General features: G+C 47.5%; 7 non-coding genes and 5 pseudogenes across 7 annotated transcripts; all 12 read left to right on the top strand.

Annotated features, from left to right (window-relative positions):
- The first annotated feature begins 7,052 nt into the window (after nucleotides 1–7,052).
- Nucleotides 7,053–7,171, top strand: LOC130742191 (5S ribosomal RNA). Its single transcript, XR_009021054.1, has one exon. It is a non-coding gene; the product is annotated as a 5S ribosomal RNA (ribosomal RNA).
- Nucleotides 7,172–7,262: 91 nt separating this feature from the next.
- Nucleotides 7,263–7,381, top strand: LOC130742182 (5S ribosomal RNA). Its single transcript, XR_009021045.1, has one exon. It is a non-coding gene; the product is annotated as a 5S ribosomal RNA (ribosomal RNA).
- A 92-nt stretch (nucleotides 7,382–7,473) lies between these two features.
- LOC130742206 (5S ribosomal RNA) lies at nucleotides 7,474–7,592 on the top strand (annotated as a pseudogene).
- Nucleotides 7,593–7,684: 92 nt separating this feature from the next.
- LOC130742214 (5S ribosomal RNA) lies at nucleotides 7,685–7,802 on the top strand (annotated as a pseudogene).
- Nucleotides 7,803–18,556: 10,754 nt separating this feature from the next.
- On the top strand, nucleotides 18,557–18,675 carry LOC130742201 (5S ribosomal RNA; annotated as a pseudogene).
- Nucleotides 18,676–18,764: 89 nt separating this feature from the next.
- On the top strand, nucleotides 18,765–18,883 carry LOC130742209 (5S ribosomal RNA; annotated as a pseudogene).
- A 235-nt stretch (nucleotides 18,884–19,118) lies between these two features.
- On the top strand, nucleotides 19,119–19,237 carry LOC130742193 (5S ribosomal RNA). The gene has a single exon (XR_009021056.1). It is a non-coding gene; the product is annotated as a 5S ribosomal RNA (ribosomal RNA).
- Nucleotides 19,238–19,326: 89 nt separating this feature from the next.
- On the top strand, nucleotides 19,327–19,449 carry LOC130742192 (5S ribosomal RNA). The gene has a single exon (XR_009021055.1). It is a non-coding gene; the product is annotated as a 5S ribosomal RNA (ribosomal RNA).
- An 84-nt stretch (nucleotides 19,450–19,533) lies between these two features.
- On the top strand, nucleotides 19,534–19,652 carry LOC130742210 (5S ribosomal RNA; annotated as a pseudogene).
- An 80-nt stretch (nucleotides 19,653–19,732) lies between these two features.
- On the top strand, nucleotides 19,733–19,851 carry LOC130742186 (5S ribosomal RNA). Its single transcript, XR_009021049.1, has one exon. It is a non-coding gene; the product is annotated as a 5S ribosomal RNA (ribosomal RNA).
- An 82-nt stretch (nucleotides 19,852–19,933) lies between these two features.
- Nucleotides 19,934–20,052, top strand: LOC130742177 (5S ribosomal RNA). The gene has a single exon (XR_009021041.1). It is a non-coding gene; the product is annotated as a 5S ribosomal RNA (ribosomal RNA).
- Nucleotides 20,053–20,133: 81 nt separating this feature from the next.
- Nucleotides 20,134–20,252, top strand: LOC130742160 (5S ribosomal RNA). The gene has a single exon (XR_009021024.1). It is a non-coding gene; the product is annotated as a 5S ribosomal RNA (ribosomal RNA).
- The last annotated feature ends 6,899 nt before the right edge of the window (nucleotides 20,253–27,151 follow it).

The raw sequence follows: 27,151 nt of genomic DNA, 5'->3' as shown, positions 1-27,151 counted from the left end.
AAAGTAATTTTGAAATAAAAATATTCTTAATTTAGTTAATTTTTATTGTTAATTATAGAGTCTCATGGGTAATGCCTGCTTCTCTTGAGTGCCTCATTTTGGAATGGGATTGTCTTCCAAGGTTATCTGATAAAACTCTTTGGAGTCTCATTCCCTATGCTTTATCATGGTCAGTTTGGACAACCCGAAATGAGGTATGTTTTAATCAGAAACCTTTCTTGAGCTCAGAAGTCTGGGATTTGCACTTAATGCATGGGTTGGTGGGCACTCCCATTGCTTCAAAAATCCTCCTACACCTTGGACCAACTTTCGCGGAATTTCGAAAGTATCAAGCTCACCACTGCCTCACCGCATGTGCGTTTTGCAATCTGGTTCCCTCCAGAGCCTGGTCTAATTAAAGTGAATGTAGATGGTGCTGCTAAAGGTTGTCCAGGGATTTGTGGCATTGGCGGAATCTTAAGAAATTGCAGGAATGAAATCCTTGGTTTTTTTTCCAAGAATATTGGCATTGGATTCGCTTTCGAAGCTGAAGTTAGAGCTATTCATGAGGCTTTGCAGTTCTGTTTGCTTAGAATGATTCGTAATATTTCCATTGAAAGTGATTCCTTATTGGCGGTGGGTTGGATTAATAATCGCAGTAATAGACCATGGAAGCTTCTAAGTATTCTGAACCAAATTGATCTTTGGCTGGTGGAGGTGAATTGTCTGAAAGTGTCACACATTTACAGGGAAGCAAATTCTAATGCAGATAAGCTGGCCAAAAGGGGTGCTGCTCACACTAAAGACTTGGTTTATTTCAATGAAGCTTTAGCTTTAGTTGGCCCTTGATGACTATGGTTGTATCTCTCCTCTATACTGTGGGTTATTTTATTTGTATTGCTTTTGTATGATGCATTTTGAGTGCAAGTTTTTCTTGTCAGAGGTTCCTTTGCTGGGGTTGGTCGCTTTTTGGGATCATTGGCTTCTGCTGGAGTACTCTTTCCCCCCCTTTGGTTTTTTCCCACTGGGTTTTTCCTTAGGGGGTTTTAATGAGGCTCCGCTCTAGCTCTCTTTTGGCCTCAAATTTCAGCTAGGGATGATTAGGCTATTGCTTATATGCTAGTGTTTGAACTCTTTTGTTCTGCTTAGTTTTCCCATCCATTTGAGAGGATTGTTCTCATGTTTTGTTTTTCCATTAATAATACCCTGATTTTAGTTCTCAAAAAAAAATTTATCACGTGTCACTATTTAAAAGGCTATCTTCAAAACAATAAAATCGGCTAATTAATAAATTTTAAATAAATTTTATTTATTTTAAATTATAGACTCATTAATTAAAATGTAAATAAATTAAATTTAATAGAATGATCAATTTTAAATGTGTTTTTTATTCAAGTATAAATCTGATACATTTTTCCTTATCATATTATGTCCTTATCATGTGCACCTCAAACACAGGATATGATAAGAGTCTATCCTGCTCTTATCATATCATGTTGCTATCCTGTTCACATATCATATCATATCCTGACCATCAAACGGACCCTTAGGGTTTTAAATTGGAGTTTTTTGATTCTAGAACTTTGGGAGGAGTATATGCATGCTATAATCTATTCTTAGGCCCTAGTAGTGATGCATGAAGCCTAGGAATTAGCTTGTTGTTAAAGACACTGTCAACTCCCAATTAGAGCTTATAGGGTCGTGGGTGTGCAAGAGATTTTAGGGGAGGAAATCACTTTTTGAAGCTTAGAACTGATGCATGAGCTTAGGTTGAGTTCCGGAGAATGTTGGCTTGAGTTTAGCAATGAAAATGTTGAATATGCTATGTGTTATTTGAAAAGTTTACTTGTTCTTTAAGTAAGCTAAGTTGTAATATGTGCAATTGTTTGAAAGGCCTCGCATGAACTTAGATTGAGGATGTATGTAGGAAATGAAATGAAAATGAAATTGTATTCTAAAATAAGCTAGAGGTTGTGGCTCATTAAGGAGGGAAAAGAGAAGAGAAATTGTTGGAAGCACTAGGAACATGACTAGGATAATGGTGCTTTCATATGTCGTTTGTTGACATGTTTTATGCTTTAAATGTGTAGCTAGAACATTAATTGCTTACTTGAAACTTGAGTTTTGGGTCAAGTTACCCATTCGGGGTAAACTTCTTGGTTATGTCTAAGTATTACATTCCTTTAGCTTAGAGAGCTTTCCGGTTTGATTAGTCGCTTAAGAGTCGAGTAGTTGCTTAGTGGCTAGGTGTTCTTGGAATGAACATTGAAGAGAGGTATAGTACCTAGAGGTAGAGGATTGTGCTAAGAGAGAATGAGAATGAGAGAGGGAGTGCTGAATTTCATGCGTGATTTTCTCAAATGAGCCAAAAGTCCCTTACCCTTGATAACTACCTCCTATTTATAGAGCTTGGGTACTACCTATTGGGTCAATTGGGCCTCCGAGGTCAAGGCCCATCTGAAGGCCAGGGCCCCGCCTCAGGGCGGGATACATGCTGGGCGTTGCCCCTCTAGGGGCTCGCCCAGTCCACTAGTCCACAAGACACCGAGCTCGAGGTATGAGAGCTAAGTGTGTCTTTTAAATGCTTTTACATATGTCTTACAGTACACCGGAATCTGCACTGCCAACATGGCTTGAGAAAAGAGAAGTAAACTATATCGCCAACATGGCGTGAGCAAAAGGAAACTAGCATTTTCAGTTACCCAGTCCACTGACTTGACGAGCAACCCGAGCTGGCAAGTCCACAAGTCCACAAGCGGCGAGAACGATTACTTCGTATTGGCGATAAGTTGGAGCAGGTGTATGATCGTTCGCCGGCGGGAAAGGTGGCAGGCATGGGTCATGTGCTGATCATTCAATCATTGACTGGCGGTAACCCCGGCGAGCGACTGAACTTTGTTGTTGGTGTCACCTGTCAGGCGATGGTGTTTGATCTTTATAGTGGCGAGGCTTTTCGCGCTTTCCCTTATTTTAAAACCCTTTCAAATCCTTATCTGCCCCACGTGACTGCCCCACGTGATGTGTCGGTTACATCAATTTCCCTCTTTCTCCGGAACCGTCACTTCACCTTTCATAACCGTCCCATCGTGCGCAGTAACTCCCCATTGCACGCGACCCACCTCCCCAAAACCATCATGACTTCCAACCTTCCACACGCGTCCAACACGCGTCACCCTTCCAGCTTCCCCCCTTCTCCTATAAAAACCCTTCTTCCCCACAGTCATCCATTTCCGAGACCTCTCTTTACTTCCCTAATCGCTTACCAAACTCCCTCTGCCCACTTCCGCTCCGGAGCCGTCGCTTATCACCCTTTCCGCTACCCACTCTTCACATCCTACTCCGGTGAGTCCCACTGTCCTTATCTTTGCATCATACACATACTCATCTTTTCCTTTCTTTCACTTCATTGTCTTCTAAAAATGGCTTCAAGCCCTACCTCCCCTAACCACTCCTCTTCTTCCTCCGGAAGCGACCCTGATGCCACCGCCGCCGGCGGCCTCCGTTTAGAGGTCCCGGAGATCCCACCTTACCGACTAAAAACCTACGCCACTCTGCCCCTTCCAGTCCAAATAGCCCCCACTCACGAGGCTATAGACCAACCTTCTATTTTCCAGAATAGCGATCTCATCGTGCAGTTCGTGAACTCCCTGGGTGGTTTGTCTAATGACGATGAGTTTAACGCCAAACTCAGGATCTGGATTTGCAGTCCTGGGGACCGCCCCTGGCTTCATAAGCCAGACGGCGACGTAAAGAGATCCCATTTTTTCTTTGCGTATGAATACATGTTTAGCGAGCTTGGAATCAGGCTTCCTTTCTCGCCCTTTGTCCAATCCGTCCTCCGCGACATCAACGCGGCTCCCTGCCAACTCCACCCTAACGCCTGGGCCTTCATTCGATGTTTTGAAATCTTAAGCGCCGCTGTCGGCATCGCCCCATCCCCCACCAGTTTCTTCTACCTCTACGACGTCGACCCCAAGTCCATCAAAAACAAAGGATGGATTTCCTTGAAGGCCCGAGCCGGCCGGAAGTGCTTGCATCCCCACAAAAGTAACGCGAAGTCCTCCTTCGCACGGAAGTACTTCCGTGTGGTGGTTCATCCCGCCTACCCAGAGGCATTCACCCTTAGAGACGGGACCGCCCTTTTTCCTCTTTACTGGACGGAGAAGCCCAATGGGATCACCGATCCTTCAGAGGAATCTTTGTCCGCCAACGACAAAGCCTTTCTTAATCTCCTTGCCCCACTTCCCATCCTTGACTGCACAACAGTCCTTGAGGGCGCTGACCTCTCAAGAACTCCCAAATACTTAGGTTGCCCATAGCTCACTTTTATTATTGACATTTCCTTTCTCGTCTCCTATGTTGTCACTGATCGTATTTTTTATTGTTACAGAAGAAATGAATTTCACGAACGCCGAGCTCCTGAAGGCTCGCGAGAGGAGAATGGCTCGCTTTTCCCCAAAATTCAACACTGAGGGCGACGTGAAAAAACGGGGCGGTGCTGAGAACCAAGCCGAGAGCACCAAAGCTCCCAAGAGGAGAAGATTGGTCAAAGCCTCCTCCGGCGCCGGCACATCCAACCCTGGCACTCAGCCCACCACTGCTGCTGCGCCTAAAGGCAAAAATGCCACTGAAGCCTCCGTCGCCGCGGCTATCGAGCCAACCACGGTACCAGCTTCTACTCCTGCCACCGCCGGTGCGACCGCTGCTGTTGCCGCTGAGTCCTCTGCTGGCGCCACAGCCGCCTCCGTCGGTGCCACAACCACCAACATTTCTCAATCCTCAGCTGCCGAGAAACTCGCCGGCGTCAACGCCACAAAAGCTGCTGCGTCTTCCGACACTCCTGTTGGAGAGAAGGAAAAAGAAAATGAAACCCCGAAGTCTCCCTCTCGCCAAGATGCGCCTCCTAGCCCGCCCTCAACACATGATGCGGGCTCCATGCCTTCCCCGCCTCATCAAGGGGAAAAATCCTGTCCTGGCGCTGCCACTACCTCTGAAGCGGCTCAAATTGAACAAGCCCCTGCTCCCGAGGTCGGCTCTTCAAGCTATTATAATATGTTCCCCGGTCGTGGGTTCGATCTCCACAGACGGCGCCAAATGTTCTTGGAATGAACATTGAAGAGAGGTATAGTACCTAGAGGTAGAGGATTGTGCTAAGAGAGAATGAGAATGAGAGAGGGAGTGCTGAATTTCATGCGTGATTTTCTCAAATGAGCCAAAAGTCCCTTACACTTGATAACTACCTCCTATTTATAGAGCTTGGGTACTACCTATTGGGCCAATTGGGCCTCCGAGGTCAAGGCCCATCTGAAGGCCAGGGCCCCGCCTCAGGGCGGGATACATGTTAGGCGTTGCCCCTCTAGGGGCTCGCCCAGTCCACTAGGTAATTGTGCTTTTGCTAAGGGTTAGAACGTGCTAGCTTGTAAACCAAGGAGTTGGAGCGATCGTTTGAAGATAACGAAGAAAGGAGAATCACCAAAGGTAAGGGAAACTCTCCTATTTACTAGCTAACATGACTAGGTGTCGAAGTATCGACAATCATTGACGATTTTGAATTGTTGAGGCATATGTCGTTTATTGAATTGTTGAGGCTTATGTCAATTATTGGATTGTTGAGGCGTATTCCGAATTTCTGAATTGTTAGTGGATAAGACAGGTTTTGTTTTATTGAACTGTTAGTGGATAAGACAAATCTTTATTCATTGAATTGTTGGATATGCATAACCGACGGTTATGCCAGATTATTGAATTGTTAGTGTATAAGATAGGTTCTGTTTCATTGAATATTGTATATGCATAACTGTTGTATTATGATGAAATTATATCGATTGTGAACACTGAGTGTTATGAGAGTTGGCGAGTAGGATCCGACGGGAGGTCTGAGCTATTAATGGCATTGAGGATCGACGCTTTCTCAGGAAGAGAACTTCGGGGAAAAGGGGATCTTTTTGAATGTTAGATTTTGAAATAAACAGAGACATAAGCCTACAAACTTTGAGAACATTTTCTGTAATGAAATTAATCCAAGATAAAACACTTTTATATGATAAAGAGAACCTCTTTGGAAGGAAACTTAGAATGTGAAAATGAGTTCGAAAACGGGAAGGGTCAACAATCCGGATTTGAGAAGGAAGAGTACTTGATTTACAAGTATCAAGAGGATGAACCGTTGTGACTAGAGAAGACACCAAGTGCAGGTGACAATTCTTTTCTTGTTGAAGCAATTGGTCAGGGTACTGACGTTTATACTAGGGAAACGATAGAAACAATGAACTTTAGCTAGACACATATCCGTGTGAGGACGAATCGTTGTTTGGCTAACCCCATCGTATGTATACATATCTTGAGGTTGAGACGGTCGAAAGATCGGGTCTTGGTGAATTTGAGACGGTCAAAAGATATGGTTTCACGATGATTGAGGGGATGGACCTCAATCGTGTTTTGTTGATCGGTTAAGGAGATGGATCTTAATCCTGTTTGTTGACCGGTTGAGGGGATAGAACTCAATCGTGTTTTGTTGATCGGTTAAAGGGATGGACCTTAATCGTGTTTTTTGATCAGTTGGGGGGATGGACCTCAACCGTGTTTGTTGAACGATTAAGGGGGATGGACCTTAATCGTGTTTGTTGATCGGATAAGGGGATAAACCTCAATCGTGTGTGTTGTATGATTAAGGGGATGGACCTTAATCTTGTAGTTTTCTTTGATTAATGGGATAGACCTTAATCTTGTTGTTTTGTTTGATTAAAGGGATGGACCTAAATCTTGTTGTTTTGTTTGGTTAAGGGGATAAACCTTAATCGTGTGTTGATGGATTAGTTAGGAAGTTGATTCCTAATCGTGTTGTTTTAAGCGGTTGACCTTCGGGTCGTGCAAGTACTACAGTGGCACATGGTTATATATGTAGGCGACGAGCTTACTGACTGATGACATAACTTATAGTCACTGGATATGAACGTGTGCAGCTTTTGCCTAGTGTTTCATCCCATTTTGCGTTCTTTTTCGCAATTCCTCGTTTATTTTTCATTTTATGTAATAATTTAACCCATATTATGTTTTAACGAGCATACCTTTAAAGATGCGGTCATACCAGCACTAATGCACCAAATCCCATCAAAACTTCGCAGTTAAGTGTGCTTGGGAGAGAGTAGTACTAGGATGGGTGACCTCCTGGGAAGTCCTCGTGTTACATCCCATTTTGCCTTTTTTTTTTCGCAATTCCTCGTTTTTTCCCAATTTTATTTAATAATTTAATACATATTATGTTTTAACGCGCATAACTTTACGGATGCGATCATACCAGCACTAATACACCGGATCCCATCAGAACATCGCAGTTAAGTGTGCTTGGGCGAGAATAGTACTAGGATGCGTGACCTTTTGGGAAGTCCTCGTGTTGCATCCATTTTTCCCATTTTTTTCGCAATTCCTTGTTTTTTATTCTCCATTTTATTTTTTAATTTAACGCATATTATGTATTAACCCGCTTAACTTTACGGATGCGATCAAACCAGCACTAGTGCACCGGATCCCATCAGAACTCCGCAGTTGAGTGTGCTTGCGCGATAATAGTACTAGGATGAGTGACCTCCTGGAAAGTCCTCGTATTGCATCCCCTTTTGCCGTTTTTTCGCAATTCCTTATTTTATTTTTTTCCATTTTATTTCTTAATTTAACGCAAATTATGTTTTAACCCGCATAACTTTACGGATGTGATCATACCAACACTAATGCACTGGATCCCATCAAAATCTGCAGCAAAGTATGCTTGGGCGAGAGTAGTACTGGGATAGGTGACCTCTTGGAAAGTACTCGTGTTGCATCCCCTTTTGCCGTTTTTTCGGAATTCTTTTTTTTTCCATTTTATTTCTTAAATAACGCATATTATGTTTTAACTCGCATAAATTTACGGATGACGAGAGTAGTACTAGGATGTGTTCTTGGAATGAACATTGAAGAGAGGTATAGTACCTAGAGGTAGAGGATTGTGCTAAGAGAGAATGAGAATGAGAGAGAGAGTGCTGAATTTCATGCGTGATTTCCTCAAATGAGCCAAAAAGTCCCTTACACTTGATAACTACCTCCTATTTATAGAGCTTGGGTACTAACTATTGGGCCAATTGGGCCTCCGAGGTCAAGGCCCAACTGAAGGCCAGGGCCCCGCCTCAGGGCGGGATACATGCTGGGCGTTGCCCCTCTAGGGGCTCGCCCAGTCCACTAGTCCACAAGACACCGAGCTCGAAGTATGAGTGCTAAGTGTGTCTTTTAAATGCTTTTACATATGTCTTACAGTACACCGGAATCTGCACTGCCAACATGGCTTGAGAAAAGAGAAGTAAACTATATCGCCAACATGGCGTGAGCAAAAGGAAACTAGCATTTTCAGTTACCCAGTCCACTGACTTGACGAGCAACCCGAGCTGGCAAGTCCACAAGTCCACGAGCGGCGAGAGCGATTACTTCGTATTGGCGATAAGTTGGAGCAGGTGTATGATCGTTCGCCGGCGGGAAAGGTGGCAGGCATGGGTCACGTGCTGATCATTCAATCATTGACTGGCGGTAACCCCGGCGAGCGACTGAACTTTGTTGTTGGTGTCACCTGTCAGGCGATGGTGTTTGATCTTTATAGTGGCGAGGCTTTTCGCGCTTTCCCTTATTTTAAAACCCTTTCAAATCCCTAACTGCCCTACGTGACTGCCCCACGTGATGTGTCAGTTACATCAATTTCCCTCTTTCTCCGGAACCGTCACTTTACTTTTCATAACCGTCCCATCGTGCGCAGCAACTCCCCATTGCACGCGACCCACCTCCCCAAAACCATCATGACTTCCAACCTTCCACACGCGTCCAACACGCGTCACCCTTCCAGCTTCCCCCCTTCTCCTATAAAAACCCTTCTTCCCCACAGTCATCCCTTTCCGAGACCTCTCTTTACTTCCCTAATCGCTTACCAAACTCCCTCTGCCCACTTCCGTTCCGGAGCCGTCGCTTATCACCCTTTCCGCTACCCACTCTTCACATCCTACTCCGGTGAGTCCCACTGTCCTTATCTTTGCATCATACACATACTCATCTTTTCCTTTCTTTCACTTCACTGTCTTCGAAAAATGGCTTCAAACCCTACCTCCCCTAACCACTCATCTTCTTCCTCCGGAAGCGACCCTGATGCCACCGCCGCCGGCGGCCTCCGTTTAGAGGTCCCGGAGATCCCACCTTACCGACTAAAAACCTACGCCACTCTGCCCCTTCCAGTCCAAATAGCCCCCACTCACGAGGCTATAGACCAACCTTCTATTTTCCAGAATTGCGATCTCATCGTGCAGTTCGTGAACTCCCTGGGTGGTTTGTCTAATGACGATGAGTTTAACGCCAAACTCAGGATCTGGATTTGCAGTCCTGGGGATCGCCCCTGACTTCATAAGCCAGACGGCGACGTAAAGAGATCCCATTTTTTCTTTGCGTATGAATACATGTTTAGCGAGCTTGGAATCAGGCTTCCTTTCTCGCCCTTTGTCCAAACCGTCCTCCGCGACATCAACGCGGCTCCCTGCCAACTCCACCCCAACGCCTGGGCCTTCATTCGATGCTTTGAAATCTTAAGCGCCGCTGTCGGCATCGCCCCATCCCCCACCAGTTTCTTCTACCTCTACAACGTCGAGCCCAAGTCCATCAAAAACAAAGGATGGATTTCCTTGAAGGCCCGAGCCGGCCGGAAGTGCTTGCATCCCCACAAAAGTAACGCGAAGTCCTCCTTCGCGCGGAAGTACTTCCGTGTGGCAGTTCATCCCGCCTACCCAGAGGCATTCACCCTTAGAGACGGGACCGCCCTTTTTCCTCTTTACTGGACGGAGAAGCCCAATGGGATCACCGATCCTTCAGAGGAATCTTTGTCCGCCAACGACAAAGCCTTTCTGAATCTCCTTGCCCCACTTCCCATCCTTGACTGCACAACAGTCCTTGAGGGCGCTGACCTCTCAAGAACTCCCAAATACTTAGGTTGTCCATAGCTCACTTTTATTATTGACATTTCCTTTCTCGTCTCCTATGTTGTCACTGATCGTATTTTTTATTGTTACAGAAGATATGAATTTCACGAACGCCGAGCTCCTGAAGGCCCGCGAGAGGAGAATGGCTCGCTTTTCCCCAAAATTCAACGCTGAGGGCGACGTAAAAAAGCGGGGCGGTGCTGAGAACCAAGCCGAGAGCACCAAAGCTCCCAAGAGGAGAAAATTGGTCAAAGCCTCCTCCGGCGCCGGCACATCCAACCCTGGCGCTCAGCCCACCACTGCTGCTGCGCCTAAAGGCAAAAATGTCACTGAAGCCTCCGTCGCCGCGGCTACCGAGCCAACCACCGTACCAGCCTCTACTCCTGCCACCGCCGGTGCGACCGCTGCTGTTGCCGCTGAGTCCACTGCTGGCGCCACAGCCGCCTCCGTCGGTGCCACAACCACCAACATTTCTCAATCCTCAGCTGCCGAGAAACTCGCCGGCGTCAACGCCACAAAAGCTGCTGCGTCTTCCGACACTCCTGTTGGAGAGAAGGAAAAAGAAAATGAAACCCCGAAGTCTCCCTCTCGCCAAGATGCGCCTCCTAGCCCGCCCTCAACACATGATGCGGGCTCCATGCCTTCCCCGCCTCATCAAGGGGAAAAATCCTGTCCTGGCGCTGCCACTACCTCTGAAGCGGCTCGAATTGAACAAGCCCCTGCTCCCGAGGTCGGTTCTTCAAGCTATTATAATATGCTCCCAACGCCATTGAACCTTCTGAATTCTTGCTTACCGGCCTCAACCGCGAAGTCATAGAGAAAGAAGTCTTGAGTCGGGGCCTTAATGAAACCAAGGAGGAGACTCTTGCTTGTCTCCTACGCGCTGGGTGCATCGTTGCCCACGCGTTTGAGAAGTTCAATGCCGCCACCGTTGAAGCTGAGCGGTTGAAGGCCGAAAGTGCTAAGCATCAAGAAGCCGCCGCTGCTTGGGAAAAGCGTTTCGACAAACTGGCGACGCAGGCAGGAAAAGACAAAGTCTATGCCGACAAGATGATTGGCACGGCGGGGATTAAAATCGGCGAGCTGGAGGATCAGTTGGCGCTGATGAAGGAAGAAGCAGATGAGCTTGATGCAAGCCTTCAAGCTTGCAAAAAGGAAAAAGACCAAGCTGAGAAGGACTTGATCGCCCGAGGCGAGGCGCTGGTTGCTAAGGAGTCAGAGCTCGTCATACTGCGCGATGAGCTGGAGTTAGTGAAGAAGGCGTTGGCGGAGCAAGAGAAAAAATCTGCGGAGTCCTTGGCCTTGGCGAAGTCTGACATGGAGGCGGTGATGCAGGCTACGTCCGAGGAGATCAAGAAAGCGACCGAAACTCATGCCGAGGCCCTCGCCACGAAAGATGCTGAGATTGCTTCCCGACTGGCAAAGATCAAAAGGCTAGAGGACGAGCTGGCGACGGAGAAGGCCAAAGCCACTGAGGCGAGAGAACAAGCCGCTGACATCGCCCTTGACAACCGCGAGCGCGGTTTCTACCTCGCCAAAGATCAGGCCCAACATTTGTACCCGAATTTTGACTTTAGCGCCATGGGAGTAATGAAAGAGATAACCGCCGAAGGACTGGTTGGTCCCGACGATCCTCCCCTGATTGACCAACACCTCTGGACAGCGACTGAAGAAGAAGAGGAAGAAGAAGAACAGGAGAAAGAAAACAATGAATAATGTAATTTTAACATTACTTTAGCTTTTACTGTCACCTTGTAGTGTACTTTTCTGCCATTCGTCTATGTTTAAGCAACCCTTCGCCATAGCTTTTTATATCGCCGTTGGATATTTTGTAAATCATGTTGGAATGCTTCTGCCGTACATTTTTTAGTCGCCGCCTTCTTATGGCTTAAAAAATTTAAGAATAAGTTTCATAGTTTAACCCCTCAACACGCCAGAGTAGTAAAATACTCAACATCCTGAGTGACCAAGCACTCGCCTTCCACCTTATTCATTCGCCGACCTTATATCTTGCGCTATTTTTCACGCGTCATATGATTGAATTACGCCTAACGATTTCGTGCTTAATTTTAACTAGGACTTGTTGCTTGGTATTCCACCACCAAGACTTTAGACGTTTTCCCCAAAGGAAGAAACGGCCTCCATTCTCGAGGACTTCGCCCGGGGCTTTGCCCGCTCGGGGCTTACAATGCTTGGATCCCAATGGCCATTTGGGGGTCCCAAGACTTTTGCCTAGTTAACGGCGCTCGTCGTATTCTGGCGAGACTTACCCAGCACATCGTTTACGGGACCGGCGATCACGTCAGACTTTCCGGAGGGTGATTCCCAGGCGTCAAAGGCCATTTGTGGAATCGCCGCAACCTTCAGGGTTCCAACAAGCCCCTTTGGGGATCAAGCTTGTCCCACTTAGTGATCGCCGTAATTCTTTATGTCGATCGGCAATTCCGATCGTCAGGGAATCCCTGGAATTTTTGGACACGAATTTCGTGAATTTTCGTTTTATTTTATTGATGGAGCGCCTCATTAAAAAACTCCTTTCGGAGAAAAAGAGCACGCTTTGTTATTGCAATACATTGGAGAATTTGAAAACACTTCGGAAAATTTTAAAGATATCTGGCTCCGGCGACTCCGCCTTGTTCACTTTCTCGCCTGCGATCAACTATAATAGTAGCGCAAGCTCAAACCATTGAACGATCGAGGTAACCGCCTTCCATCAAGCTCTTCTAAGTGATAGGCCCCATTACCAAGAAATTTAATAATGCGGTAGGGCCCTTCCCAGTTGGGAGTAAGCTTGTTCCCCGGGGCTCCCGATCGCCACTTGAGGACCAGGTCGCCGACCTGCATATCTCGGACGCGAACCCTGCTGTTGAACTTTGCCGCCACGCGCTGCTTCATTGCTGTTTCTCGAATGTGCGCCTCGTCGCGCGTTTCCGACAAAAGGTCCAGCTCCATCGCCATGTTGGCCTGATTTTCCCCTTCAAAACCTGGTTGAGTCCGCCACGTAAAGTTGTCAATCTCCACCGGCAACATGGCATCTACCCCATAGGTCATTCTAAAGGGGGTTTCCCTTGTAGTAGATTGCTCGGTGGTGTTGTACGACCACAGCACCGCCGGAAGTTCATCCAACCAAGCTCCCTTAGCCTCCGCAAGCCGTCGTCTTAGTCCTCGTAGGATTACCCTGTTTGCAGATTCCACCTGCCCGTTCGTCTGCGGATTCTCAACAGAGGCGAACCTCATCTGTATGCCCATTTCCCTGCAGAACTCCCTTGTTTGGCTGCTTGAAAACTGGGTCCCATTGTCAGATACGATCGCCCTTGGGATCCCGAACCTGCAAACAATACGCTTCCAGTAGAAATTGACTATCTTTGCAGAAGTAATCTTGGCCAGGGGTTCAGCCTTAATCCACTTAGTGAAGTAGTCCACCGCCACTAATATAAACTTCATTTGTGCCCTGGCGGTCGGAAAAGGTCCGACTAAGTCCACACCCCACATGGCGAAAGGCCACGGGGCGCTCATCGTTACCAACTCTTTTGGCGGTGCCTTAGACAAATCCGCGAACACTTGACATTTCTTGCACTGCTTCACGAAGTCCATACAATCTTTCCTGAGGGTGGGCCAGTAAAAACCCGCCCTCAACACCTTGCAAGCCAAAGACCTTCCCCCGATGTGGCTCGCGCACACTCCTTCATGTACCTCAGACATTATCGCTTCGTACTTCTCTGGCGGTACGCATTTCAACAATGGCGTTGAGAAACCACGGCAATACAAGTGTCCGTCAATGAGAGTATAGTGATTCGCCTCCCGCCGTTGTTCCTTCGTGCATTGCTCCACTTCTGCCGGGTCCCCCGCCAAGATAGATATTATGGGACCCATCCATGTCCCCCCTCTGTTCACGCAGGCCATGAGCTCGCCTTCGATGCTTGGGTACGCCAGCGTTTCCTGAATCACACTTTTGTTATTGCCGGGCTTCCGCGTGCTCGCCAATTTGGCCAGCGCGTCCGCCCGCTGATTTTCTGCCCGAGGAACGTACTCCACCACGACCTCTTGAAAAAGTGTCATCAAATACCGTACCCGCTCAAGGTACTTGATCAGATTGAGATCTTTGACCTGGAAAGTTCCCTTCACTTGATTCTCCACCAATTGTGAGTCCGTTCTTATCAACAAACTCCCGATCTTCACTTCCCGCGCCAACTTCAATCCGGCGATGAGAGCTTCATATTCTGCCTGGTTGTTCGTTGCTTTGAACTCGAATTTCAGGGATTGCTCCAACACTAGTTCCCCCGGCCCTTCTAACGTTACTCCCGCGCCGCTGCCACTACTATTGGAGGATCCATCCACGAAGAGAGTCCACTGAGTGTCCACTCTTTCAAACCGATCTGGAGTCAACTCGACCACAAAGTCAGCTAGTGACTGCGCACCAACCGTGCCCCGCTTATCATATTGCAAACCATACTCTGACAATTCAACCGACCAGGCGACCAATCTACCTGATAAATCCGGTTTTTGTAATACTTGTCTCAAGGGCAAATCCGTCCGCACCTTCACGGGAAAACTCTGAAAATAAGGTCTCAACCGCCGGGCGGTGACGAGGACCGCCAGCGCCGCCTTCTCAATTTTCTGATATCTGACCTCTGCGCCCTGGAGTGTGTGACTAACAAAATAAACAATTTGATGCTCGCCATCTACCTCCTGCAACATCACAGAACTCAGAGCTCTATCGCTCACAGCAAAATACAAATGCAGCGGGTGTCCCTGTATTGGTTTCGACAAGATTGGCGGTGACGATAGGAGTTCCTTGAGGCGAACAAAAGCTTTCTCACACTCCGCCGTCCACTCAAATGCGACATTCTTGCGAAGACACTTGAAAAAAGGGAAAGATCTGTCACCAGACTTGGGAAGAAACCGAGATAATGCTGCTATTCGCCCTGTTAAACGTTGGACCTCTTTCACATTAGAAGGGCTTTTCATCTGCTGAATCGCCTTGCATTTTTCTGGGTTTATCTCGATTCCTCTGGATGTGATCATGAATCCCAAAAACTTGCCACCCTGAACACCAAAAGAGCATTTCTCCGGGTTGAGGCGCATATTGTGCTTCCTTATCTCGCCAAATGCTTCCTCCAGATCTTGATGATGGTCTAAACCACGTACTGATTTAAAAATCATGTCATCAACGTAAACCTCCATGTTTCTTCCCACCTGCCCAGCAAAAACCCTATCCATCAATCTTTGGTAGGTCGCCCCAGCGTTCTTTAGTCCAAACGGCATGGTGCGATAGCAATAATTGACTCTGGCGGTCATAAAAGCCGTTTTGTCCTCGTCTGCCGGGTGCATGCGGATTTGATGATAGCCAGAATAAGCATCCATCAAGCTAAGCAGTTCATTGCCCGAGGCACCATCAACAAGGCTATCGATGCTGGGAAGGGGATACGAATCTTTTGGACATGCTTTGTTTAAGTCTGTGTAATCTACACACATTCGCCATTTCCCGTTCGCCTTCTTCACCATTACGACGTTCGCCAACCACGTCGGATACTTCACTTCCCTGATGAACTCTGCCGCCAGCAACTTGCCGACTTCCTGTTGCACCGCCTTCCCTTTGTTGCCACCCAAGCGCCTCCTGAGTTGTGAAACTGGCTTGACACTTGGATTCAATGCTAATCGATGGCATATGAAGTTTGGATCAATTCCAGGCATGTCTTTGCAGCTCCAAGCAAACAAGTCTAAGTTCTCCCCAAGCAGTTTTGTCAGGCGCGTCTCCTGCTCTTCCGTCAGTCTGGTCCCAATCTTCAAAGTGCGATCGCCAAACTTTAGCGCCTTCGTTTCCTCAATTGGCGTGGGCCTATTTACTCGCCCCTCGCCCCGGGGATCAAGATTTTCATCCGAAGCTTCGATTTCATAACATCTATGACCAACCAACGCACTCTTCTTGCCATACAAGTTAAGGCAATTATTATAACACTCCCTCGCCATCTTCTGGTCCACCTTCAGCTTTCCCACCTTTCGACTGCTTAGCGGATACTTTACCGCCAAGTGGGCTGTTGAAATTACAGCACAAAGGCGATTCAATGTATTTCGCCCAATGATGACATTGTAAGATGCCACCACCTGGAGAACCAGATACCTTACCTTCAAAACCCTGGCACACTCATCTTCCCCAAATATTGTGTCTAGATCAATGTATCCCCGCACCATTACTTGCTCCCCCGCGAAACCTACCAAGGTTCCCGCTTATGGAGTCAGATCATTGTCAGTTAGTCCCAACTTGTCAAATGCATCACCATAGATAATATCAGTCGAACTACCCTGATCCAGGAGTACCCTTCTAACGTTGAAACTGTTCATCCTTAACTGCACCACAATCGGGTCGTCCTTATGAGGCTTTATCCCCTCAAAGTCCGCCGTCGAGATTGTTATGTCAGGGTGTACGAATCCAAAAGCGACCTCATGAACGGAATTAACGGCACGAACATGGCGTTTACGCGCCGCATGAGTGTCGCCACCGCCGCCAAATCCCCCGGCGATGGTGTTGATGGTCCCGACGGGCGGTCCTGAGTGTTGAGCGAATGTGTCATCAGCCCCTCTTGTGGCGATAGCCGCTGATTCTTGCTTTTTCTTGCCCTTAGTGTCCGCTCGCTCCTCCTCCCGCTTGTGCGCTTTGTTTTGATCGCCACCGTTGCGCCACAGACCTTGACGATTTCCTTGATATCCCGCCCGAATCAACTTATCAATCTTCCGCTGCAAAGTCCAACAGTCATCCGTATCATGCCCGGCGGACCGGTGGAACTCACACCACTTCTTGGGATTGGCGTCCCGTGGCTGATACTTTGGGGCCTCCGGTTCATCCACTAGATTTGCGTCCCTCGCCCCTCGGAGCATATCCGACAAATCTGTGTTCATCACCATATCAGTTTCCTCCCGCTGGCGATGAGACTTAGATTGCCAAGGCTGACGTTGTTCATAATCATCGCACCGTGGATACAACTGTTCCTTGGTCGGTTTGAATACCGCTTTCCCCTTATCTGGTCTCTGCTGCTTGCCATCCCCCTTATCTTCGCCGCTCCTATCTTTTTTCGCGCGCTTGGGCGACGTGTCGCCCTTTTCCAACTTCGCGCGCTTTCTTTTGAAAGCGTCGTCCTCCTCGTCGAGAATATAAGTGCTGGCACGAGCACGCATCTCTTCCATCGAGCGCGCCGGCTTACGTGTCAATTTGCTGTTCAACCCTCCCGGCAGCAAACCGTTTTTAAATGCTAAAGCACAAGCTCGAGGCTCCTCGTCCTCTACCTTGACCGACGCCGCGCTGTACCTTGCCATGTACTCTTTCAGTGACTCCCCTTCTTGCTGGCGAATATTGTATAGGTCATTGATCGTCACCGGCTGATTCTTATTTGCCGAGAATTGCACTAGAAACTTGGATGAGAAGTCTCTGAAATTTGAAATCGATCCTCGCGGCAAAGTTGTGAACCACGCCATCGCCGTCGATTGGAACGTCGATGGAAACATCCTGCACTTCACCGCATCTGACGCCGCAATTATCACCATCTTCGTATTAAAATACAGAAGATGATCCTTCGGATCGGAATCTCCGCTGTAAGAATCCAGAACTAACGTTTTCATGTTATCCGGAATCGCCACACTCTCAACCTCTTCCGAGAACGGACGGAACTCAGCCACGGAATCTGCTTCTCTGCTTCCATCATCTCGCTGCTCGCGACGGTAGAAATCTAACTGAGCCTGTAGATGCTCATTCCACTGGTGGATGTTGCCAATGCTGCGCATCAAATGGCGCCATTGCTCCTGTGTTACCGCCGGTTGTTGTTCCGGAGCAGGTGAATTCTCTGGTGAGCGCTCCAGAGATCCCACCTGTGAAGGCGATGGAGGAGGTGGTGGTGATGGAGGAGGAGAAGGCGACTGTACTCCTGCTGTTCGTACCGGAGAATCCAGGACCACACGATGAGGCCGCCGAGGCGGCGAAATCCGCTGTCGCATTGGTGAATGATGCTGCCTCCTGCGTCGAGTCTCCATCCAAACCAGAAATGATGCAAACTCGATCGGAAAACGAACACTAGTCACAGAATCAAAATCAGAAAACCAGAGAATTGCCTAATCACAATCAGAGGTAACTTCATGCACAATCAATCCACGTGAATGGGAGTAGAAAGTTTACGGTCCCCACAGACGGCGCCAAATGTTCTTGGAATGAACATTGAAGAGAGGTATAGTACCTAGAGGTAGAGGATTGTGCTAAGAGAGAATGAGAATGAGAGAGAGAGTGCTGAATTTCATGCGTGATTTCCTCAAATGAGCCAAAAAGTCCCTTACACTTGATAACTACCTCCTATTTATAGAGCTTGGGTACTACCTATTGGGCCAATTGGGCCTCCGAGGTCAAGGCCCAACTGAAGGCCAGGGCCCCGCCTCAGGGCGGGATACATGCTGGGCGTTGCCCCTCTAGGGGCTCACCCAGTCCAGGATGGGTGACCTCTTGGGAAGTCCTCGTGTTGCATCCCCTTTTGTCGTTTTTTCGAAATTCCTTATTTTTTTCCATTTAGTTTCTTAATTGAACGCATATTATGTTTTAACCCGCATAACTTTACGGATGCGATCATACCAGCACTAATGCACTGAATCGCAAAAGAACTCCGCAGACAAGCGTGCTTGGGCGAGGGTAATACAATGATGGGTGACCTCCTGGGAAGACCTCGTGTTGCATCCCCTTTTGCCGTTTTTTCGCAATTCCTTAATTTTAATCCCATTTTATTTCTTAATTTAACGCATATTATGTTTTAAACCGCATAACTTTTCAGATGCATTCATGCAAGCACTAATGCACCAGATCCTATCAGAACTCCGCAGTTAAGTGTGCTTGGGCGAGAGTAGTACTAGTATGGGTACCCTTTTGGAAATTCCTCGTGTTGCATCCCCTATTCCTGTTTTTTCACAATTCCTTATTTTTTTTCCATTGTATTTCATAATTTAATGCATATTATGTTTTAACCCTCATAACTTAACAGATGGGCGAGGGTAGTACTAGGATGAGCGACTTCCTAGGAAGTCCTCGTGTTGCATCCCCTTTTGCTGTTTTTTCGCAATTTCGTATTTTTTTCCATTTTATTGCTTAATTTCACGCATATTATGTTTTAACCCACACAACTTTACGGATGCGATCATACCAGCTCTAATGCACCGGATCTCATCAGAACTCCGCACTTAAGTGTGCTTGGGAGAGAGTAGTACCAGGATGGGTGACCTACTAGAAAGTCCTCGTGTTGCATCCCCTTTTGCCTTTTTTTTTTCGTTTCCTTATTTTTTTTCTATTTTATTTCTTAAGTTAACGCATATTATGTTTTAACCCGCATAACTTTACGAATGCGATCATACCAACACTTAAATACCGGATCCCATCAGAACTCCGAAGTTAAGTGTGCTTGGGCGAGTGAGAGTAGTACTAGGATGGATGACCTCTTAGGAAGTCCTCGTGTTGCATCCCTTATTGCCGTTTTTTCGCAATTCCTTTTTTTCCATTTTATTTCTTAATTTAACGCAACTTATGTTTTAACCCACATAACATTACGGATGCAATATTACCAGCACTAATATACCAGATCCCATAAGAACTCTGCAGTAAAGTGTGCTTAGGCGAGAGTAGTGGTAGGATAGGTGACCTCATGGGAAGACCTCGTGTGGCGTCCCCTTTTGACGTTTTTTCGTAATTATTATTTTTTTAATTTCTTAGTTTAACGCATATTATGTTTTATCCCGCATAACTTTACGGAAGCGATCATACTAGGACTAATGCACCGGATTCTATCAAAACTCCGCAGTTAAGTGTGCTTAGGCGAGAGTAGTACTATGATGGGTGACCTCCTGGGAAGTCCTCTTGTTGCATCCCCTTTGCCGTTTTTTCACAATTCCTTATTTTTTTTTAATTTCTTAATTTAACGCATATTGTGTTTTAACCTGCATAACTTTACGGATTCGATCATACCAGCACTAATGCACCGGATCCCATCAGAACTTCGCAGTCAAGTTTGCTTGGGCGAGAGTAGTACCAGAATGGGTGACCTCCTAGGAAGTCCTCGTGTTGTATCCCATTTTACCATTTTTTCGCAATTTCTTTTTTTTTTAATTTCTTAATTTAACGCAGATTGTGTTTTAACCCGCATAACTTTACGGATGCGATCATACCAGCACCAACGCACCGGATCCAATCAGAACTTCGCAGTAAAGTGTGCTTGGGCGAGAGTAGTACTAGGATGGGTGACTTCCTGGGAAGTCCTCGTGTTGCATCCCCTTTTGCCTTTTTTTCGCAATTCCTTTTTTTTTAATTTCTTAGTTTAACGCATATTATGTTTTAACCCGCATAACTTTCGGATGTGATCATACCGTCACTAATGCACCGGATCCCATCAGAACTCTGCAGTGAAGTGTGCTTGGGCGAGAGTAGTACTAGGATGGGTGACCTCTGTAACACCCCGATTTCGGTGGCGTCACTTTAGTAACCAAAAGTAAACTTAATGCGGAAAAACGTGAATATATTTTTTTTTTTCGATTATAACTAAGACAAGACTGAAATAAATAAAACCCAAGTGCTAAAAGTAATAAAACTAATATACAATATATAAACAGCCCCCGCTGTAAGTAGCAACCTCGTCACGAGTGAACCTCCAGTGACGGGTAATAAAAGAGTAGCGCCCGTAGGCAAAAGTACAAACCAAAAGAAAAGGTTAAGTGTCCGCAACACTATCCCTCAAAATGAGAATAAGCTGGCCCATCGGCCTGAAACAAGACTTCCTAAGTCCAACCAACTCTCTGTGATTCCCGTAACGAAACCACACAAAAAGCTATAGGTGGGAAACTACCCTGTCCCGAATGAAACAAATAATGTTCAGAGCTAAGACTCTACTCCTACACTAATCCCATCTTGAGGAGCTCACACTGACACTCAATCCTACATGCTAGCGTGATCGTCGTCCGAATCTGAATCCAGAACGACTAAGTCTAGGTACATCCTCCGTCCTCCGCTCGCTATCGCGATGCGCTCCTGTTCCAGCATCCCAACTCTAGTTTCCCCCGAAGGGTGAACCGTCGTGAACTAGTCCGCCAAAGACATCTGACAAAGGGCGTTTGTTCGCCAAAGCACACACAGAAGACGCGAGGGTCAACTCCAAAGAATTATGTAAATAATAGCAAGGATAGATACAGATAATAGAATAGCCACTTAGGCTTATAGCTAGGGATAACATCCTAGGGTTACATATTCCATAATGAACATAACAGCAATAGTAACAATTAACATGTTCCAAATAGGATTAACAAATAACAATCACATTCGACAACTAAATTAGTATGCATGTTGCATGATATGATATGCAGGTTAACCCAGTCAACCACATGCATTCCGGAAAGGGAATGACATCAAACGGATCATCCCTAACACCAGCCACGGTGGAACCATTTCGGCCCGCGTGCCTCTTACACCACACAAAGGTAGCCAGATCAGCAGTAAACCCGTAGGTCTGCCATTTCGGTCTGCTACAAGAGACGTCTATAAACGCTCTTTCACGGCATTCCGGGTCTTATGACCATTTTGGAAACCGACGAGGTCCAGAGTACGTCCTGTGTTAATACCCCATTAATGTTGCATGTATGCAGGATGATTAGTCAAACAACGTCTCCGAATCTCACTCGACACGTCGCCACGTGTTCTAGGTAAATTAAAGTCTCTAAAAGCTTACCCTAAGGTAACGGTCGATTCTGCGACCAAAAGACACACTTCACCACAACACATAGCTGCTCCAACAGCACAAGAGTATCACATACTCGGGAACTATCAGTTCCCCGGACTTATTCCCAGGATAGCCCCACAACATAGCTGCTCCAACAGCACAACAACAAACGCTGCTCCAACAGCACCAATAGATCTACATACTCGAAGCCTCTCAACTTTCTCAACCCTCGGATCCGACGACACTTCTCGTTTTCCAAAACTAAGATTTGCATCTGAAGCTTCCTTTCGAGTTTGTTATCATTACTTAAAAATTTAGAGGTTGTTTAATGTCTTATGAGTTTTCTTTACAAAATAGTATCCTTTTAGTCTTATCGCAAATCCTATCAGTTCTCGGGATCTCCTAATCCCCAAATGACTCCAGAGAATGTCTCGATCCATAAACATCATAACAAGGCCCGAATCTCATTCGACCTATCAAGCTTTCTCAAAACTCTCAAAATAAAATCGGCATGACCTGCCCGCTATTCTCACGATTCAGAATCTCAGATTATAGTGCAAAAGCAGAATTAACTCATCAAAATCAATCAACATGTCATATGTCAATATCTTAAGCAATAACCACATAGCACTTAGCATATAAGGTGTTCTGGGAATGAACATTGAAGAGAGGCATAGTACCTAGAGGTAGAGGGATTGTGCCAAGAGAGAATGAGAGTGAGAGAGAGTGCTGAATTTCAAGTGTTATTTCATCAAATGAGCCAAAAGTCCTTTACAATTGATAACTACCTCCTATTTATAGAGCTTGGGTACTACCTATTGGGCCAATTGGGCCTCCGAGATCAAGGCCCATCTGAAGGCCAGGGCCCCGCCTCAGGGCGGGATACATGCTGGGCGTTGCCCCTCTAGGGGCTCGCCCAGTCCACTAGTCCACAAGACACCGAGCTCGAGGTACGAGAGCTAAGGGTGTCTTTTAAATGCTGTTACATGTCTTATTATACACCGGAATCTACACTGCCAACATGGCTTGAGAAAAGAGAAGTTAACTATATCGCCAACATGGCGTGAGCAAAAGGAAACTAGCATTTTCAGTTACCCAGTCCACTGACTTGACGAGCAAACCGAGCTGGCAAGTCCACAAGTCCGCAAGCGACGAGAACGACTACTTTGTATTGGTGATAAGTTGGAGCAGGTGTATGATCGCTCGCCGGCGGGAAAGGTGGCAGGCATGGGTCATGTGCCGATCATTCAATCATTGACTGGCGGTGACCCCGGCGAGCGACTGAACTTCGTTGTTGGTGTAAATCGTCAGGCGATGGCGTTTGATCCTTATAGTGGCGAGGCTTTTCGCGCTTTCCCTTATTTTAAAACCCTTTCAAATTTCCATCTGCCTCACGTGGCTGCCCCACGTGATGTGTTGGTTACATCAATTTCCCTCTTTCTCCGGAATCGTCACTTCACCTTTCATAACCGTCCCATCGTGCGCAGTAACTCCCCTTTGCACGCGACCCACCTCCCCAAAACCATCATGACTTCCAACCTTCCACACGCGTCCAACACGCGTCACCCCTCCAGCTTCTCTCCTTCTCCTATAAAAACCCTTCTTCCCCACTGTCATCCCTTTCCGAGACCCCTCTTCACTTCCCTAATCGCTTACCAAACTCCTTCTGCCCACTTCCGCTCCGGAGCCGTCGCTTATCACCCTTTCCGCTACCCACTCTTCACATCCTACTCCGGTGAGTCCCACTGTCCTTATCTTTACATTGCACACATACTGATCTTTTCCTTTCTTTCACTTCACTGTCTTCTAAAAATGGCTTCAAACCCTACCTCCCCTAATCACTCTTCTTCCTCCTCCGAAAGCGACCCTGACTCCACCGCTGCCGGCGGCCTCCGTTTAGAGGTTCCGGAGATCCCAGCTCACCGACTAAAAACCTACGCCACTCTGCCCCTTCCAGTCCAAATAGCCCCCAAACACGAGGCTATAGATCAACCTTCCATCTTCCAAGATAGCGATCCCATTGTGCAATTCGTGAACTCCCTGGGTGGCTTGTCCAATGACGATGAGTTTAACGCCAAACTCAGGATCTGGGTTTGCAGTCCCGGGGATCGCCCCTGGCTTCACAAGCCAGACGGCGACGTAAAGAGATCCCATTTTTTCTTTGCGTACGAATACATGTTTAGCGAGCTTGGAATCAGGCTTCCTTTCTCGCCCTTTGTCCAAACCGTCCTCCGCGACATCAACGCGGCTCCCTGTCAACTCCACCCTAACGCCTGGGCCTTCATTCGATGTTTTGAAATCCTAAGCGCCGCTGTCGGCATCGCCCCATCCCCCACCAGTTTCTTCTACCTTTACGACGTCGACCCCAAGTCCATCAAAAACAAAGGATGGATTTCCTTGAAGGCCCGAGCCGGCCGGAAGTGTTTGCATCCCCACAAAAGTAACGCGAAGTCCTCCTTCGCACGAAAGTACTTCCGTGTGGCGGTTCATCCCGCCTACCCAGAGGCATTCACCCTCAGAGACGGGACCGCCCTCTTTCCTCTTTACTGGACAGAGAAGCCCAACGGGATCACCGATCCTTCAGAGGACTCCTTGTCCGCCAACGATAAAGCCTTTCTTAATCTCCTTGCCCCACTTCCCATCCTTGACTGCACAACAGTCCTTGAGGGCGCTGACCTCTCAAGAACTCCCAAATACTTAGGTTGCCCATAGCTCACTTTTATTATTGACATTTCCTTTCTCGACTCCTATGTTATCACTAATCGTTTTTTTTTATTGTTACAGAAGATATGAATTTCACGAACGCCGAGCTCCTGAAGGCCCGCGAGAGGAGAATGGCTCGCTTTTCCCCAAAATTCAACACTGAGGGCGACGCGAAAAAACGGGGCGGTGCTGAGAACCAAGCCGAGAGCACCAAAGCTCCCAAGAGGAGAAGATTGACCAAAGCCTCCTCCGACGCCGGCACATCCAACCCTGGCGCTCAGCCCACCACTGCTGCTGCGCCTAAAGGCAAAAATGTCGCTGAAGCCTCTGTCGCCGCAGCTACCGAGCCAACCGTCGTACCAGCTTCTCTCCTGCCTCCGCCGGTCCGACCGCTGCTGTTGCCGCTGAGTCCTCTATTGGCGCCACAGCCGCCTCCGCCGGCGTTAACGCCACAAAAGATGCTGCGTCTTCCGACACTCCTATTGGAGATAAGGAAAAAGAAAATGAAACCCCAAAGTCTCCCCCTCGCCAAGATGCGCCTCCTAGCCCGCCCTCAACACATGATGCGGGCTCCATGCCTTCCCCGCCTCATCAAGGGGAAAAATCCTGTCCTGGCGCTGCCACTACCTCTGAAGCAGCTCAAATTGAACAAGCCCCTGCTCCCGAGGTCGGTTCTTCAAGCTATTATAATATGCTCCCCAACGCCATTGAACCCTCAGAATTCTTACTTGCTGGTCTCAACCGTGACGTTATAGAAAAAGAAGTTTTGAGTCGGGGCCTGAATGACACCAAGGAGGAGACTCTTGCTTGCCTCCTACGCGCTGAGTGCATCTTTGCTCACACGTTTGAGAAGTTCAATGCCGCCAACGTTGAAGCTGAGCGGTTGAAGGCCGAAAGTGCTAAGCATCAAGAAGCCGCCGCTGCTTGGGAAAAGCGTTTTGACAAACTGGCGACGCAGGCAGGAAAAGACAGTCTATGCCGACAAGATGATTGGCACGGCGGGGATTAAAATCGGCGAGCTGGAGGATCAGCTGGCGCTGATGAAGGAAGAAGCAGATGAGCTTGATGCAAGCCTTCAAGCTTGCAAGAAGGAAAAAGAGCAAACTGAGAAGGACTTGATCGCCCGAGGCGAGGCGCTGATTGCTAAGGAGTCAGAGCTTGCCATACTGCGCGCTGAGCTGGAGTTAGTGAAAAAGGCGTTGGCGGAGCAAGAGAAAAAGTCTGCGGAGTCCTTGGCCTTGGCGAAATCTGACATGGAGGCGGTGATGCAGGCTACGTCCGAGGAGATCAAGAAGGCGACCGAAACTCATGCCGAGGCCCTCGCCACGAAAGATGCTGAGATTGCTTCCCAACTAGCAAAGATCAAAAGTCTAGAGGACGAGCTGGCGACGGAGAAGGCCAAAGCCATTGAGGCGAGGGAACAAGCCGCTGACATCGCCCTTGACAACCGCGAGCGCGGTTTCTACCTCGCCAAAGATCAGGCCCAACATTTGTACCCGAACTTTGACTTTAGCGCCATGGGAGTAATGAAAGAGATAACCGCCGCAGGACTGGTTGGTCCCGACGATCCTCCCCTGATTGACCAAAACCTCTGGACAGCGACTGAAGAAGAAGAGGAAGAAGAAGAACAGGAGAAAGAAAACAATGAATAATGTAATTTTTAACATTACTTTTATCTTTTACTGTCACCTTGTAGTGTACTTTTCCGCCATTCGTCTATGTTTAAGCAACCCTTCGCCATAGCTTTTTATATCGCCGTTGGATATTTTGTAAGTCATATTGGAATGCTTTCGCCGTACACTACTCGCCTTCCCTCCTATTCATTCGCCGACCTTATATCTTGCGCTATTTTTCACGCGTCATATGATTGAATTACGCCTAACGATTTCGTGCCTTAATTTTAACTAGGACTTGTTGCTTGGTATTCCACCACCAAGACTTTAGACGTTTTTTCCCTAATAGGAAGAAACGGCCTCCATTCTCGAGGACTTCGCCCGGGGCTTTGCCCGCTCGGGGCTTACAATGCTTGGATCCCAATGGCCATTTGGGGGTCCCAAGACTTTTGCCTAGTTAACGGCGCTCGTCGTATTCTGGCGAGACTTACCCAGCACATCGTTTACGGGACCGGCGATCACGTCAGACTTTCCGGAGGGTGATTCCCAGGCGTCAAAGGCCATTTGTGGAATCGCCACAACCTTCAGGGTTCCAGCAAGCCCCTTTGGGGATCAAGCTTGTCCCACTTAGTGATCGCCGTAATTCTTTATGTCGATCGGCAATTCCGATCGTCAGGGAATCCCTGGAATTTTTTGGACACGAATTTCGTGAATTTTCGTTTTATTTTATTGATTTGTCGTTGCAGTACATTGGAGAATTTGAGAACACTTCGGAAAATCTTAAAGATATCTGGCTCCGGCGATTCCGCCTTGTTCACTTTCTCGCCTGCGATCAACTATAAAAGTAGCGCAAGCTCAAACCATTGAACGATCGAGGTAACCACCTCCCATCAAGCTCCTCTAAGTGATAGGCCCCATTACCAAGAACTTTAATAATGCGGTAGGGCCCTTCCTAGTTGGGAGTAAGCTTGTTCCCCGGGGCTCCCGATCGCCACTTGAGGACCAGGTCGCCAACCTGCATATCTCGGACGCGAACCCTGCTGTTGAACTTTGCCGCCACGCGCTGCTTCATCGCTGTTTCCCGAATGTGCGCCTCGTCGCGCGTTTCCGACAAAAGGTCCAGCTCCACCGCCATGTTGGCCTGATT

This window comes from Lotus japonicus, chromosome 2, assembly GCF_012489685.1.
Source record: "Lotus japonicus ecotype B-129 chromosome 2, LjGifu_v1.2".
Classification (NCBI taxonomy): Eukaryota; Viridiplantae; Streptophyta; class Magnoliopsida; order Fabales; family Fabaceae; genus Lotus; species Lotus japonicus.
This window is presented reverse-complemented; position numbering and strand designations above follow the sequence as displayed.